This window comes from Ceratotherium simum, chromosome 26, assembly GCF_057802395.1.
Source record: "Ceratotherium simum simum isolate JZ-2026a chromosome 26, ASM5780239v1, whole genome shotgun sequence".
Taxonomy (NCBI): Eukaryota; Metazoa; Chordata; class Mammalia; order Perissodactyla; family Rhinocerotidae; genus Ceratotherium; species Ceratotherium simum.
Genome location: NC_141925.1, coordinates 12,552,122 through 12,558,614, shown reverse-complemented (window position 1 = coordinate 12,558,614; position 6,493 = coordinate 12,552,122). Strand labels below are relative to the sequence as shown.

Below are 6,493 nucleotides of genomic sequence, written 5' to 3'. Positions count from 1 at the left end.
GTGGGGTACCCTGGATTGGGTCCTGGGAGAGAAAAGGGGCATTAGTGGAAAAACGGGGGAAATCTGAATAAAGTCTGGAGGGCAGTTAATAGTAATGATTAATGTTCACGTCTTATGCAAAAGTACCACAGTTACGCAAGACGTTGGCATTAGAGGAAGCTGGGTCAAGGGTGTAGGAACTCTGCACTCTCTTTGCAACTCTCCTGCAAATCCAAAATTTTTCCAAAATAAAAAGTTTATTTACAAACATTAAAAAGAATGGGGGCAAGATGTGATCATTATTCGGGGAAGAGAGGTGCTGAGTCCAGCTTAGGAAATTCAGAAAAGGCGCCTTGGAGACAGGGAACGCTGGGTCCTGGAGGAGAAAAGCCTGTTGCTCATAGAGGGGACAGCTGTCTCCGGGTGAGGAAGCAGGGAAGCAAGCCCCTCCCTGCCTCCTGGACTTTGCACCTGCTGTGTCCCCCCCCGCCTAGAGCACTCTTGCCGCCTCCCCATCATCTGGCCCAAAGCAAGAGTCACCCCCTCAGAGAGCTCTCCTGACCCCTCCTCCAGGTCCCATTCACTGTCAGACGCCCTCAGGGGCCCCTGTCCTTTCACTCTTCTGCCTGATCTCACCATTGGAGTGAACCAGTTATTTGTGGCATTCAGGGCCAGCTGCGTGGGTGTGCAACCTGTGCAGTTGCACATGGCCCCACGCTCAGAGGGGCCTTGCCCTTGGTTGAATGCTCTGCTGTGGCCATTTTGAAATTCTTACTGATTTTTGAACGAGGGGCCCTGTATTTTCTTCTTCTTCTTTTTTTTTTGTGAGGAAGATCAGCCCTGAGCTAACATCCATGTTAATCCTCCTCTTTTTGCTGAGGAAGACTGGCTCTGAGCTAACATCTATTGCCAATCCTCCTCCTTTTTTCCCCCAAAGCCCCAGTAGATAGTTGTATGTCATAGCTGCACATCCTTCTAGTTGCTGTGTGTGGGACGCGGCCTCAGCATGGCCGGAGAAGCGGTGCGTCGGTGCGCGCCCGGGATCCGAACCCGGGCCGCCAGCAGCGGGGCGCGCTCACTTAACCGCTAAGCCACGGGGCCAGGGGCCCTGTGTTTTCATTTTGCACTGGGCGCCTCACAAATTATGCAGCTGTTACTGCACCAGGTCCGTTTTTGCCCGCCCCGCAGAGAGCCAATCACCGAGACGACGAGATCGCAGAGAGAGAGGGTTTAATCACAAGGCAGCCAAGTGAGGAAAACGGGAGAACAAGTCTCAAATCCGCCTCCCCAAAAAAAGGGTATGTATGGGGAAGGGGGCAAGGTGGTCTGAAATGATTGGAGGCGAGGAGAGATGAGGTGATTGATGATCTGCGTAATCAGGCTTCATGTTTCTTTGTAGGACACATGTTCACAGAATGGCAGCATTAGCATGCCCTGAGGGGGGAGTTCCAACTTCTTGCTGTCAAAAGGGCCCAGTTGATGGGTTGGTGGTCTCAGTCCGGCCTGAAGTGGACAAGGGGTTCAGTTCCTGAAAAAATAGCTCAAACACCCATTACCATGGTGACCCAGGCTCCAGGGAGATGTCATCTATAGGAACCTAGAAGGAGTCAGATAGCATATTGGCCAAGCAGCACAGTTAACAATGAGCAAGTTTACCATGCAGATTTAAGTCCTCGCCTTCCATTCTGATAAATTTCTAGGTAAGGCCATCCCCCCCTTCTTCCTGGTGCAGGGAAGATACCTTTACAGATGGAGATTTTCTTTACAAATGTAAATGTGTCTCATAAAGAGTATCCAGAACTAAGAATGGGTTTAGCACAGACCCACCCAGACACCTGAGATGTCTATGGTAATGGCCTTTCCTGGGGGCAGGCCTCCCAGCCCAAACTCCTTCCGTTAGTTAGTGGGGGGTGGGAGCCAAAATGTCATTCAGGCAGAGACATATTCTGAGCTGGCAAATTCCAATCCCCCATAGTTACTAGCTGCTTAATCATCAATGGCTGTTTGCCGCATTCACAGCCATCTGGTGGGGTTTATGGGCTGGGCATCTTCCCCCTGTTAGACCGTTGCGGTAGTTTCCTGTGGCTGGTGTAACAAATTACCTTTCCTGTGGCTGGTGTAACAAATTACCGCAAAGTAAGGAGCTTAAAACAACACAACTTTTATTATCTTCTGGTTCTGGAGGTCTGAAGTCTAAAATGGGGCCGCAGGGCTGCGTTCCTTCTAGAGGCTCTGGGGCAGAACCCATTTCCCTGTGTCGTCCAGCTCCTAGAGGTCTCCTGCACTCTTTGGCTCGCGGCCCCTTCCTCCATCTTCAAGGCCAGCAGCGCAGCATTTTCCCTCCACTCTGACCTCTACTTCCATCCTCACATCTCTCTGGCTCTGACCCTCCTGCCTCTCTCCTATAAGGACTTGTGATTACATTGGGCCCACCCAGATAATCCAGGATAATGTCCCACCTCAGGTCTCTAATTTAGTCACATCTGCAAAGTCCCCTCACCCCTGACTTTTTTTTTTTTGGTGAGGAAGATTGTCCCTGAGCTAACATCTGTGCCAATCCTCCTCTATTTTGTATGTAGGACGCTGCCACAGCATGGCTTGAAGAGCAGTGTAGGTCCATGCCCGGGATCAGAACCCATGAACCCCGGCTGCCAAAGTGGAGTGTGCCGAACTTCACCACCACGCCATGAGGCCGGCCCTCGCAAAGTCCCTTTTACCATGTAAGGTAACATATGCACGGGTTCTGGGATTAGGACGTGGATATCTTTGGGAGGCCATTATTCCAGCTACCACAACCATGACAGCTGGGAGGGCAGGGCCTCATCTGCTCACCACTGTATCCCCCTGATCCAGCACAGTGCCCAGTTTATACTAGATGCTCAGTAAATGGAGGGATGGACAGATGGGTGGATGGATGGATGGGTGGATGAATGAACAAACGAATGAGATGAGGCATTGCGTATGGCTGGGGCACCCCGTGTGAGGACCCAGAGGGCAGGAGACGGGCTCGAGTAGGGCCTGGACAGTCACTGTGCTGGGCTGCAGCTCTACCTGTGGCTGTGGGTAGCACTGAAGTGACAGAAGCCCAGAGAAAGTCACGGGCCAGCCTTGGTGGTCCTTGGACTTTCCAAGTGAGCCCAGCATTCTGGGGGTGGGTGGGTGGGTGGGGGAGCAGTGAAGAAACCAAGATATTGCAAGGCTCTGAGAGGTTGGGCCAAGGGAGTTGTGTCACTGCGGTGAGGAGGCGGTGACCCGGTGACCTGGAGGTCATGCTCTAAGCCCCTGGCCCTCTGCTCAAACCAGCCGTGGGATGCTTTCTCTTTTGGTTACAGTGACTGCCGAGCACTGACTGCGGGCCACCAAGTCCAGGGAGAGTGCAGTGAAAAGGCCAAGAGAGTCCCTGTGTTCCTGATGTCCTGGGGGACACAGCATGGCCCGTATTGTGGCGAGGCAAGGACATGCTTCAAGGTCATTTCAGAGAGAACTAAGGGCTGTGAAAAAGCTTCAGCAAGGTGGTGGGTGAGGGGTCTAACTGAGCAGGCTCATCCAGGCCTCTCTGAGCAGGTCCCGTCTGAGCTGAGCCCTGATGGACAGAAGCACCAGCCACATGGAGAGCCTGAGAAACAGAGCTGCAGGCAGCGGGGACAGCACAGGCAAGGGCCTGGGGGCAGGAATGAGCAGTGTTGGGAGAGGAGACCAGGGCCTTGCAGACTGGGAGGAGTTGGGCTCTGAGAGGAGGGTACAGAGGAGGGTACCTGGCTGCCAGGTGGAGGTGGCCTTAGGGAGAGCCGCCAGGAGGCTGGGCAGGTGAGGGGTGTCGGCGGTGACTGGGAGAAGCAGACATATTTGGAAGGTGCTCTGGAGGTCAGCCCACCAGGACTGTTAAATGGAGCCCACTCCCCGCCAAGCCACCCCCCGGGTGTCCTCCAGCCACGCCCCGCTCCCAGCTCCAGGCCTGTGGGGTGTGACACAGGAGCCTCCCTCCCTCTCCATCCTCAGGGAAGTGCTGGCACCAGGCAAGTGGCATTCATTTGGAAGCAGGGGCATTGCCCCAAACCCAAGGGGAGGACTGGGTCCCCTCCATCCTCTTCACCTCCTCCCCAAACCATTTGTCCATTAAATGGATGCCTCAGGGACGCTGGTAGCCACGGGCTCCGGGGAAGACTCCTTCCCATCACAGCCTCCATGGACAGAGAGCACCGAGGGCGTCCTTGGACCATTGGCCTCCCTCCTGGGGACTCCCTCTGAGTGCTCCGAGCCCCCAGGAGGCACCTGGAGTCCCTCAGAGCTGCGGCCCCCAGCCTCAGCTGTTCCTGCCCATTGCCCCCAATATAAACCTCCCAGGGAGGGCGCGGCTGACCCCCCAGGGCGGAGCCAGGGAGTGAGCTCGAAGGGCGGCACCAGGCTCTGGCCGGGGAGGAGGCCTTGGTCTAGGAGCCAGAGCCAGGAGGTCTGGGTCTCCCACAGGACCCGGCTGGCCAGCTAACTAGAGGCCCCAGGCATAAAGCGTTTGTCCAAAGTGGTCCCTCCGCCTGGCTCTCTCTCGCCACACAGCTCTCTTGGGTCACACTTGCTAAAATATTGAAATATTGAAGCACTTCCAGAACGTCAGCCAATAGCTGCTGCCCAGTGACCTCCTGGAGTGCCCCCACCACCCCAGCCACCCTGGCCCCACCTTGGAGCTCCCATGACCCAGCAGCAATGGGTTAGTGCTCGGCAGGGTGAAGGATGGCACCCTGGAGTCAAGAAGATCAACTCCTAGAGGTTCATGGAAGGTCCACAAGGAAGATGGCGGGAGTGGTGGTCGGGGGAAGGGAGTGGGAGCTCTCAGCACCAGCTGCAACCCGCCTGGGCACAAGGCTTCCCCCAGCAAACCTGGAGGGTGGGATCCACTGCTGCTGTCCCCATTCTACAGATGTAGAGACTGAGCCACAGAGAGATCCAGCTACCCACCTGTGGTCACGCCTGTGTCTCTCGCTTTGTAAAATGAGGGGTGAGATCTCTTCTGTGCCAGGCACTATGATACCTTGTGCACTATGGCGCTACAAACACTCAGTCTACACCAGACTTCCGCCCCTCAGGTGAAAGACTTCTTGTTCAGAGGCTTCTCTGACCCCCCGGCCCCCCCAGGCAAGCAGCCCTCTGCTCTGTCTCCATATGATCTCTTCATCTGGTTTGTGTTGCCGCTGGAGCCACCACCTGTCCCCAGAGCACTGACAATGGTGACATTTGTCTTCATCTGTACTCGGCTTGGAGACAGCCATGAGACCAACCTTGTGTCGGGAAGTGACGCCCCGTGAAAATCTGGAACTGGGGTCTCTCCAGTGCCCACCTATGCTCTGGGTCTCCCTGCTTCTCCAGGTCTTTCTCAAGCTCCTAAACTAGGATGGGGGGCTTGCTTTTCCCTCCTGGTGGGTAAAACCATGTCCCTTTTGTTGACTAGCGTGAACATCTGCCTACTGGGAAGCCATCAGGACCCCAGCAGACTTCTGGAGACAGCAGAATAAATTCTGGGCCACCCAGAATTGTTCAGCCACTCAACACGGACTTGCTCAGCAGCACATTTTAATTAAAAACACAAAACTGTGCCCTTTAACCCCATAACCACTCATTGGGGAACCCCTCTTATAGACATGAGGAGGTGATCCTAGGGTGTCAACGCAGCATGGCTACATGAGCGAAGGGCTGGAAACAGCCTCAATACCCATCCGTAGGGGAGGTGGCCAGCACCTTGAAATATGCGGTTCATTGTCAATGGGGGATATTAGGAAGCCATTAAAAAGAACAAAATTGATTTCTACTGTATTGGCCTGGGGAAATATGAATGAAATTAGCTAATTGCTATAGAAATGAAACAAACAAACCACAAATATGCAAATAGATGACTGTGCAAGAAGAAAGGTTTGGAAGGAAAAACACCCAACTGTTACCCGCTCCAGGGACACAGGGGGTGGGGGAGGGGGATGGTGAGGTTAGAGTGAGGAGGGAGAGGGAGATTGGGCTTCTTCTCTGTCCATCTCTGCTGTTTGGCTGGTTTCAAGGACCATATATTGCTTCTGTAGCTTGAAAGGAAAATGCAATAAAATGTATTTTTAGAAATTTACCAAGCTAGGTTCTATGCTTATGGTGGTAGTGGCTGCATTTGTTGTGTGTTCTCTGCACCTGGCGCTACGCTCGACACTCACAGACCTTTACAAACACCGGGGGGTGGGTGCTTTTATCACCCTGAGTTTTTGGATGAGGAAACTGAGGATCAGAGAGGTTGAGTCACTTGCCTAAGGGGGCACAGCTGGTAAACATCAAAGCTGGTGCCTGAGGACAGAGAGGGGTCTTACATCATATTATCTAGTTACCATGTTTCGGGGGCCACACAGGGTTAGGTTGAAAGAACAGCCTCAGCTACTTAGGGCTTTGGTGGGAGCAGCTACACCTGTAACATCTGCTGGGTGGCTAAGCTGTCCCGCATCTAGGGAGGGAGGGAAGGGAATGGGCATTTATGGCATTCAAGGGGCTG

General features: G+C 54.0%; 1 long non-coding RNA gene across 1 annotated transcript; it reads left to right on the top strand.

The window, feature by feature from the left end:
• Positions 1–663: 663 nt before the first annotated feature.
• On the top strand, positions 664–5,930 carry LOC147913570 (uncharacterized). Its single transcript, XR_015548524.1, has 3 exons — positions 664–1,277; positions 2,559–2,699; positions 3,312–5,930. It is a non-coding gene; the product is annotated as an uncharacterized LOC147913570 (long non-coding RNA).
• The last annotated feature ends 563 nt before the right edge of the window (positions 5,931–6,493 follow it).